Genomic DNA, 10,844 nt, shown 5'->3' with positions numbered 1-10,844 from the left:
GTATTGCTAGGGCCTGTCATAGAACTGTGAGAGATAATGTGTCTGATGACCAGGGTCAGAATGTCTGGGTTCTAGTCTTGTCTTGCCTACTTACTAATGCTGCATGTGTGCCCCGGGGCAAACGACTTAGTATTTTTGAGCCTATTTCCTTAGCTGTAAAAGGGCGATAATAATACCCGTCCTGACTACCTCAAAGGGCGGTTTTGGTGTTCAAAGAAAGCTATGCATTTACCAGTGTTTTGCGAACTGTAAGGTGCTCCATAAACATAAGTGTTTTTGTTAGTGCATCGCTGAACTTACTGCAAACTCCCAGACAAGGGGCATCTAGGGAGAGCGATTTGGCTCTCCCACGCGGCGACTGTGTTTTCATCAATCCTTATCCCACGTTTATGGGGGTATCTTGCTGAGGAAAACTTTTCGGTGCCTGATGAAAAAAAAAAACAAATCCACTATACAACTAGCAAGGTGGTGTCTGTAAAAGTACCATAGAGACAGGGCTTAAGATAAACTGCCAAGAAAACGCCAAGACTGTCAAAAAGGACTTCTCCGTGGAAGCGCAGTCTTCGCTTTACGAAAGATGTGTCGTGAGCGATAGATCATGATGCCGGCCGCCGAATGGAAACATGAATTGTTAGAACCGGTCTGCGGTAGCGTAGTTATTATAATTCCACTCTGACAGATTTAACGATTTGCCACAATTCCCCGGAATAAGCAAGATGCTGCAACGAGCTTCAGGCTCCGAGCGGAGGGCGGGAATAATGCGCGCGCACTCGGCTCCAACCGATCCCAGGTCCCGTGAACGCGCCTCCCCGGCCAGCCAGGGCGCGCGCGCCGCCGCCGGCCCACGTGACCCCGGGCGCGGCGGCGGTGGCGGGGACTGGCGGGGGCTCGGGCCGGCTCCGCAGCGCCGCGCAGGCGCCCCAGGCCTGCGCCGAGCCAAGCCCCTCCTGCTCGCTCCAGGCGTCAAAATGGCGGCGAGAGAAACCTGGAGAAGCCCCGGAGCCTGAGCCACTGACAGGAGCTGAGACGGGAGGTGGCGGCGGCGACGGCAGGAGGAGGATGGCCGGGGGCGCTGGCGCCGGTGCGGACGGCGGTGCAGGCGGCGGCGGCGGGGGCGACGGCCGCGGTCCCAGCGGCGGCAGCAGCAGCAGCGGCGGGAGGAGCCTCCGGGGTGAGTGTCCCTCGATGTCTCTGAGGCTGTGAGCCGAGGCTGTTACCGGCGCGGTGCTGGGCGTCCCGACGAGGAAGGGGCTGTGCGGGGGCCGTGGGGGCGCAGGGCTGGGGCCCGGCCGCCGCGGGGGGCGCGGAGCCGGGGAAGGGTCACTGGTCCGTCTGGGGCTGAGGCGGCGGTGGCAGGCTGACCGGTCCCGGTGCGCTCAGCGGGGCGGGCTGGGCAGTGCGCAGCCGTCCCGGGGGCAGAGGCGCGAGGTGTGGCGCTTGGGGCGGGGAGAGCGGCCCGAGGTGGCCGCGGCGGCGGCTCGGCCGGCTCCAGTCTCGGGGCTACGAGGGGCGGGACTCGTCGCTCCCAGGACGCCGGGAAACCGCTCCCGAGACTCGGGCGCGTGTTTACCCGGCTGCGGGGCTGCGACCGCCCCGGGGTGGGCGTGAGAGCTGCCGTCCGGAATCAGGGGTCGAGGAATGCAGGCCTGTGTACCGCTGCTCCCCGGGGGAGAAGTTAGATTGTCCGGGTAAGTTACTGTTTCGGGATCAAACTGGAATTGCGCTTTGACAGGTTGGGAGAGAGACAATACGGAGTCTTTGGTAAAGAATCCTGTGCTTGGAGTGCTTGAAAGGCTAAAAGCGTGCATTTTTCAGTGTCTCATCATTTGCACAGCTGTTTATTAGCCTTACCCCGAAGATGAGAACTTTCTCACCGTTTGGGGGGAGGAAGCCCTGAGTGTTGTTTCTGCTTTGAACTACAATAGCACCTCTTCACATACCAGCACAGATAATAAGTACTCTGGATTAGGCCTAATTCGCAGAAGCAGTCTTGGTTTTACCAGAGAACTGTTTCCTCTGCTAAAACATCTTACTGTAATGAGGAAATAGGCATTTTTACAGAATTACTTCGTTTTTTCAAGTAGCAGAATCTTTTGTCTCTGAATAGCATCCATTTCTTTTAGATTGCTGAAATCAATTACTTTCTCCCGGAAATGTGAAAGAAAGATTTGAAATTGCAAGAATCATACATGTTAATGGCAGCTGTGATTAAACTTGTCCTGGAATTTTGAAGTCAGAAAAACCTTTAACGATATGATGTGACTTGTTTTAGAACTGGGAAACTAGGCCCAGGGAGATGAGTGACTCGCTGTGGGTTCTGCAGCTGGCGAGGGATTGGACCAAAACTAGGATCTAGGCCTCTCTCCGCCTTATTTAGAGAGCTCTTTTCACTACACTCCTGAGCCTCGTATTCTTCATTGATTGCATTCTTCACCACCATCCTCATCCCTGGGTCTTTGTACAGTGTAGTTGAAAGGAGAAATCAGAGAGAGCGCCTCACTCTGATTCTTGACAGTTACCGTCAGTTACCACAAGTAACTCATGAAGATTCTTTTCCCTGACCTGAATTTAATAAAAAACTAACTGACATTTCATTTAGAGTTTTCATAGGTCTGTGACTGACTATATTTCTGTCCAGTTATAGCATTGCTTATTTATGCATGCATTCAGTAAAACCAGTATTCTGTCCCACAAAACCTAACTACTATATTGTTTTGTTCCTCATTACCAGCATTTAAACAGGTTCTTTGTATCAGGCTCTAATTTTAGGATTTAAAACACCTGTGTCGTGTTTGCCAGGTTGTACCACCTGGTTTCCACATAGCCACTTGAGTCACAGCAGCTTTCTGTGTCGTGTGTCACAGGCTAACCTTCAGAAGTAGTCATGTGAAATGCTTCTGATTTCATATTCTAGTCATTGAAACTCACACACCAGAGTTGTACCTTGTGTTCAGTTACACAGGTGATTATTGAAGATCTGCTTTGTATTTTGCAATACTAGGTGCTACTGGAGAAAGAAACAAGTGAAATATGTAGACTTTGCCCTCAGAAAAGATAAGATGTACCCCTCTGAGCCTAGAAAACAATCTATCAATACAAAGTATGCTGTACATGTTCTGGTTAGAGGGAGATGAGTGAGGCCTCAGGAGTCTAAATACCTTCCTGGAACACTTGGGACTTGAGCTAGCTTCTGTGAGGGTTTAGATTTACAGAGAGATTGGAGCAGTTACTTTGTGAGGGAAAAGCAAGAGTGTAATGTGGAGATTAGCTTTGGGGGAGGGGAATAGAGAGGGAAACTAGGATGAGCTGACAACTGAATTTCCTTGGGAAGACATTAGACAGTTGAAAGGTTATGTTTGTAGAAGGGTTTGAGTACTGGATTGAGATTTGGATTTTTATCCTCTTGTGCAAGACATGGGGAGACTTTGAAAGTTTGGAGGCCACACATTAATATGTTAAAACTGCCAAGACGCACCTGTCAGTGATCTGTTGGTTGAGTTAGAATGAGGAGAGAGTGGAATGAACCAGGGACAGTAGTAGCTATTGCAGTTACCTGGGTATGAAGAGATGAGATCCTACACTAAGATAGAGTCACTAGGAAAGATGCATAGCAGGTATCTTTTTTTTGTTGCCGTTTTTATTGTGGTAAAATATACATAACATAAAATTTGCCATTTTAACCAGTTTTAAGTGTACAGTTCTGTGGCATTAAGTGTACTTCACGTTGTTGTGCAGCCATTTATCACCATCCATCCCTAGAACTCCGTTCATCTGCTGCAGCTGAAACTCTACCCTGTAAACACTAAGGCCCCACCTCCCTTTACTCCTAGCCCCTGACAACCGCTCTGCTGCTTTCTGTCTCTACGAATTTGATTACTCTAGGTATTTCATGTAAGTAGAATCATACAATGTTTGTCCTCTTGTGACTGGCTTATTTCACTTAGCATAATGTTCATCCATGTTGTAGCATTTGTCAGAATTTCCTTCATTTTTAAGGCTGAATAATAGTCCATTGTATGTATATACTGCATTTTGTTCATCCATTTATCTGTCAGTTGATACTTCATATGCTTCCACTTTTTGGCTTTTGCAATAATGTTGCCATGAACATAGGTGTGCTCATATCTGTTTGAGTCCCTGCTTTCATTTCATTTGGGTATATATCCAGAAAATTTTACATTCCCACGAGCACGCGTCAGGGTTCCAGTTTCTCCACATCCTCACCAACACTTGTTGTTTTTATTATTTTGATAACAGCCATCCTAATGGGCATGAAGTGATATCTCGTTGTGGTTTTCACTTGCATTTCTCTAAAGATTAGTGATATTAGCATCTCTAAAGCTTATCAGCCTTTTGTATATCTTCTTTGGAGAAATAATCTATTTAAGTTTTTTGCCTATTTTTTAATTTAGTTGGTTTTCTTTGTTGTTGTTGAGTTGTAGGTGCTCTTTATGTATTCTGGATACCAATCCCTTATCAGATAGATTTGCAAATATTTTTGTCATTCCATGCATTGCCTTTTCACTCTGTTGAGTGTACTTTGATGCACAAAAGGTTTTTTTTGGTAAGTTTTTAATTTTAATGAAGTCCAACTGATCTAGTTTTTCTCTTGTTGCTTATACTTTTGGTGTTACATCTGAGAAATTATTGCCAAATCCAGTGCCATGAAGCTTTTCCCCTTTAAAAATCTTCTAAGAGTTTTCCCCTCAAAAAAACTCTTATGTTTAGGTCTTTGCATGTGGATATCCAGTTTTTCCAATGGCATTTGTTGAAAAGACTATCTTTTTTCCATTGAATGGTCTGCCCATCTTTGTTGAAAATCACTTGACCATACATTCGAGGGTTTATTTCTGAAATCTATTGGTCTGTAAGTCTGTCTTTGTGCTGTCACCGTACTGTTTTGATTACTCTAGCTTTATAGTAGTTATGAAATCAGAAGTGTGAGGCCTCCAACATTGTTCTTTTTCCAAATTGTTTTGGCTGTTTGGGGTCCCTTGAGATTCCATATGAATTTTAGATAGATTTTTCTATTTCTGCAAAATATGTCATTGGGATTTTTTTGATAAGGGTTGCATTGAATCTGTAGATTGTTTGGAGTAGTGTTGACATCTCTTCCGGTCTTCCAGTCCGTAAACACCAGATGTCTTTCCATTTATTTGTGTTTAATTTCTTCCCACGACATTTTGTAGTTTTCAGTGTAAAAATCTTTCATCTCCTTGGTTAAGTTTACTCCTGAATATTTTATTCTTTTTGGTACTATTGTAAACGTGATTGATTTCTTAATTTCCTTTGCGGATTGTTCATTGTTAGTGTATAAACACAACTCATTTTTGTGTGTTGATTTTGTATCCTGCAACTTTACTGAACTCATTTATTTTAATGGTGTGTGTGTGTGTGTGTGTGTGTGTGTGTGTGTGTGTGTGTGTGTAATCTTTAGAGTTTTCTACATATGAGGTAAGGTTGTTTTCTAGCAAAGATAATTTTATGTCTTCTTTTCCAGTTTGAATGACTTTTCTTTCTTTTTCTTGCCTAATTGCTCTGGCTAGGACTTCCAGTACCGTATTGAATAGAAATGGTGAAAATGCACATCTTTGTCTTGTTCCTCATCTTAGAGGGAAAGCTTTCAGTCTTTGACCATTAAGTATGATGTTAGCTGTGGATTTTCCATACATAACCTTTATTATGTTGAGCTAGTTTCCTTATATTCCTGGTTTGTTGAGTGTTTTAGCAGGTATGTTTTAAGAAAAAAATTCAGTTATGGGTGCAGAGTTTCTACTTGGTGAAAGAAAATTCTTGTGTCATTGGTGGAATGTTATTGTCAGGTTGTTTTTTTTAAGCATCATCTTTGTACATTTGCAGTTATGTTCTGGCTGAAAAAAATACTGCTGTAGTTATTCAGTGGGGAAGACTGACACTAATCAAATAATCATACAAAATATGCCTGAGTAACTATAGTACTATTTTGCTTCCAGCTGTATTCCCAGCAGCTGCATAGTGCCAGGCACATAGGTGCTCACTAAAGTTATTAATTGAATTTAAAAGCAGAAGACTAAGATTTAACCCAATAAGCTAAAAAATATATTGTTTATAATTTTTATAGAAAGTGTTTATTCTGTTTTAAACCACCTTCCCTCTTAACCCAGTCTTGGTACAGTGGTAATAAAACAAAATCAGACTTCTCCACTCTAAAAAGAAACAGGCAAGTGACTTTTGTAAAACAATTATCTTTTTTAAGATGAGACATTTTTCTTTTTAAGTTGATGATAATGGAAGTTGGTTATCAGAATCCAAAATTTCAAAGGGAAGCATAGTTTAAAGGAAACTTTTCATGTAGCTACTAACTTCAGATTTATATTGAAATTCAAACATTCAGTACCTAGTTTATTTACAAAACAAGTTCAAAAATTTTTAATGCAAGCTTCAGTTCTTTTAATTTTTAAAATTTTGGCAGTCTAAATTTTTTTTTTTTTTTTTTTTTGTGGTACGCGGGCCTCTCCCTGTTGTGGCCTCTCCCATTGCGGAGCACAGGCTCCGGACGTGCAGGCTCAGCAGCCATGGCTCACGGGCCCAGCCGCTCCGTGGCACGTGGGATCCTCCCAGACCGGGGCACGAACCCGTGTCCCCTGCATCGGCAGGCGGACTCCCAACCACTGCGCCACCAGGGAAGACCGGGCAGTCTAAATTTGACATTGCAAGTTGAGTCTTTCACAGCATCCTTACTATCTCAAATAATGTAGAAACTTCAAAAACATATAATGTACTAAGTTTTATAAATTGACATTAAATCCATATAATGAACATTATGTTAAAGTTGGAATAAACAGAAATCACTTTAATACAATACACAGAACATCCTTTAAATCACAAGATTCAAAAAAAACCTGCTTTTTTGAGCATTGTTGGAGTTTTTAGACATAGTTGTGATGTATTAGAACACTGGACTGGGAATCAGACCTCCATTCAGATTCTGATTACTATTTATAGTTTTGCAATCTTAAGCAATCCATTTTACCTGTCTGAGGCTTAATTTTTCCTCATCTGTAAGAGGGAAAACACACACACACACAGTGTTTTACGTAGCAGCTTTGCCACCTTGTATTTTTTTTATTCCATTCTTTCCCTCCCTGTTACCACTTACTTACTAGTCTGGACTATTTATTGAACAGCCTACCAGTGGAGTCTCTGCCATTTGTTCTCCCACTTTTCCTCTCCTTCTCTGGCTGTTCTCTATATTGCTACCACACTTTTTAAAAAATGCAATTGGAGGATGTTACTTCCCTACCTAAAAAACTTGTGTTGACTTCCCATTGTCTATTGGGTAAAGTCCAAACTCACAACAGTTTGTAGACTGTGTCTAACTTGAGATTTCCCATTACGCTAGTCATACTAAGCTGTTTCTTGTTCCTACTACTTCTGTTTTTCATGTGTTTATCCCAGTGCTTGGAGTTCTCCTGTTCTTTGCCATCCAGGAGACTCTGAGAAGATGACTCATCACCCATTTCAGCGGTAGATTTTGATTACTCCAAGCCAATCAGCTCAAGGCCTTTCCCTGTAAATTATTATTTGTCCCAGTTAGATTGAAAGGAATGAGACATTCTATTTCTGGGGGAGAGGATTTTTTCCCCTGTTGTTTGTGAGCAAGAGAACATGTGGCCCCAATCGCCACTGCCAGCTGTCTTGTGACCACAGGGGATGATGAAACATGCCCTGAGGACGGCAGAACAGAGAGGTAGAACGAAAGTAGGTGCATGGCAACATTATTTTAGACACGTATTGTGCTGGGCCTGGGGCTTTCCCTACCGCGCGATTTCTCTTCGTGAATATATTCCTATTGTTTAAGCCAATTCTTCGGGGTTATTTGCCATCAGAAATCTGATTCTTACAGTCGTCTTTATTCTTCGAGACCCAGTTCAAAAGTTAGTTTTACTAGTAATCATACACTCACTCCCTTAGTACTTTGGACCTTTCTTCCAGTCCTTATTTACTATATTTATCATCAGTTGCTCGTGTGTCTAACTCCTCCACGTAACTCTTTGTACTTTGAGCCAAAGCCTATAGGATGTAGCACAGTGTCTGGTAAACTATAGATACCCAGTGAGTTGTTAGGATGAAATAATAACATGAGTAAGTGCTTTGTAAACAATGTTTTAATAAATATGAGGTATGTTATTGAGTTTAAAACTAAAGTGAGATGGAAAAATCAATTAGGCCAGGCATGCAAAGTGTTCTTTGCTTGCCCTTAATTGTTTTCTAAAAATATCCACTTAGATAAAAAGTTTGACAGTCTCTTCTAGCTACAATTCCTTAAATTTTATGAACACTCTTACCTACTTAAAACAGGAATCATGGAAGGAGCAGTAATGAATTGTGTTGTTAGTGTGCAGTTTCCTTCCTTCTTTAGGGGGAGACTGAATGCCAGAAGAATTTCAAGTATAGTGTCTTTTTTTCCCTATATTCTGAAATTATACTTATTTAATTTGTTTTATCTGGAATTTACTTGTGAGTTGTTCTTTAGAGAAAAATTCCATAACATGCTTCAAAAGACTTAATTATGCTTGCCTTCAGACTTTGCCAAAATATTTCTTGCTTGCTTGAGACTAGACATGAGAATTTTCTGGTTAGGAAAAAAGCTTTGAGGCAGAACTAGATGAGTTTGTAGTGAATGTTAGTAATAGCTTATGACAGAGAAATCTCATTATAGCCTTAATTGTGAAGTCATAGTTCTGTCACATGCTTCAACGGTAAAGTCTGACAAGGGAGGAAGGATAGGGAAGGAGAGTTAAAATTCCCAACTTGGTGTACCTCACCATTTGTTGGCTTCAATCAAATAAAACTTTGACATAGTAATTTGTAGTTATTTTTAAAACAAGGTAAGGAGGAATACAGTACACATTAGAAATTGTAAAATCATCTGTTGGACTGAGTATGAAAAGACAAATTTGTCTATGAAGAGCAGCCTTCTTGTTTTGACGTCTAGTTGTTTGTTCCCTTGGTACCTTAGTTACTACATCTGTAAAATGAACAGTATCACTCTCTTTAGGGTTCTTTGATTAATGAAGATAATCTATGTGAAAACACAATATAGTGTTCTGAGGATAGACGCTCAGGGATTCCTTTTTTTTTTTTTTTTAAGCAGAGATTATTTTATTTTTTATTTTTTTAAAAATATTTATTTATTTGGCTGCACCGGGTCTTCCTTGTGGCACGTGGGATTTTTAGTTGCGGCACACAGGATCTTTAGTTGCGGCATGCGGGATCTAGTTCCCTGACCAGGGATCAAACCTGGACCCCCTGCATTGGGAGCGCGGAGTCTTAACCTCTGGACCGCCTTGGGAAGTCCCTCAGGCGTTCCTTTTAATATTGAGCTGCATGAGCCACTTGTATATTTTGGAGATTAATCCTTTGTCAGTTGCTTCGTTTGCAAATATTTTCTCCCATTCTGAGGGTTGTCTTTTTGTCTTGTTTATGGTTTCCTTTGCTGTGCAAAAGCTTTTAAGTTTCATTACGTGCCATTTGTTTATTTTTGTTTTTATTTCCATTTCTGTAGGAGGTGATTCAAAAAGGATCTTGCTGTGATTTATGTCATAGAGTGTTCTGCCTATGTTTTCCTCTAAGAGTTTGATAGTGTCTGGCCTTGCATTAGGTCTTTAATCCATTTTGAGTTTATTTTTGTGTATGGTGTTAAGAAGTGTTCTAATTTCATTCTTTTACATGTAGCCGTCCAGTTTTCCCAGCACGGACTTATTAATTCTTGAATGAGAAAAAGTCTGTCGGTTTGTGTGTGTATGTGTATGTGTGTGTGTTTAAGTAACAAAAACTCTCTAGAATAAAGTCCAAACTCCCTTTCATGGATCATATGGCTTTTTGTTATCTAGGCTCTGCTGCTTCTCTGGGCTCATACCTTATTACTGCCAAATACCTCCCCGTTACACTCTTTATGTAGAATTGCTTTAATTTCCTTAGTGAGCCAGGTTTTGTTCTTTCCTTGGGCCTTCACATAGTCAGATTCCTCTGCCTTTTAGAGCATTATTTTGTCATCCCAACCCCTCCCCACCATTACCTTCACCAAGAAAAAAGTTCACACTTATTGTCAGTCTTAGATCTTATCTCAGATGTCACTTTCTCAACAGCCCCATAAGGTAAATACTTTTAAATATTATTATCAGATACAGAAAAGATAAACAATTTGACCAAGATCACAAAGCTTATAAAATGGCAGATCTGGATCCAAACCTAGACAGTTTGGCTCTAGAGTTCATCTTCACTAATCTGTGCTTCCTCTACATTGTAACGGCCTATTTATCTGCTTGTCCCTAAGTAATTTAAAAGCAAAAATTATGTTTATCTAGTTCATTGTTATATCCTCATGTGCCTATTATCAGCACATAGTAGGTGCTCAGAAAATGTTTAAATGAGTGACTGTCTCTTATTTGAGAGCAGAATTTGTGATTAAACTCCTCTTAGTACCTTTCACATAATACATGTCAGTAAATAGTCTTTTCATGCTTATGATACAAAGTGAAATTTATATGATCAAGTTCATTGTGGCTTTGAAATATATTGCACTTTGTAACCAAAGATAGTTACAGCCCCATTTTTATAATCACTGTTAACTCATTTTATCCTTTTCTAGCAATGTTACTTGGCATCTTAAACTGGTGCTTTTGTAGGCTTCCTTTTCACATGGTATCCCTATGAACTGTTAAAATACAGATTATTTGTAACTCATTCCTAAATGGTACATAGGAGATTTTACAAAATAAAATTACACTAGTATATGCACCCTGATCATTTATATCTATTAACCTTTTAATGGACGTGATTGCCGTACATATATGGAACTT

At 41.2% G+C, this 10,844-nt stretch overlaps 1 protein-coding gene across 1 annotated transcript in view; it reads left to right on the top strand.

The window, feature by feature from the left end:
* Window positions 1-896: 896 nt before the first annotated feature.
* BTBD7 (BTB domain containing 7) overlaps window positions 897-10,844 on the top strand; it is a 77,846-nt gene continuing 67,898 nt past the window's right edge. The window contains exon 1 of the mRNA XM_029237012.1: window positions 897-1,171. The gene's annotated coding sequence lies outside the window, so the exon portion shown is untranslated. The remainder of the gene's footprint in view (window positions 1,172-10,844) is intronic.

The sequence above is a fragment of the Monodon monoceros genome, unplaced genomic scaffold (genome assembly GCF_005190385.1).
Source record: "Monodon monoceros isolate NGI ecotype Baffin Bay Population unplaced genomic scaffold, NGI_Narwhal_1 Super_Scaffold_21, whole genome shotgun sequence".
In the NCBI taxonomy this organism is placed as follows: Eukaryota; Metazoa; Chordata; class Mammalia; order Artiodactyla; family Monodontidae; genus Monodon; species Monodon monoceros.
Note: the sequence above shows the minus strand (reverse complement) of the source record. Positions and strands in the feature narration are given on the sequence as shown.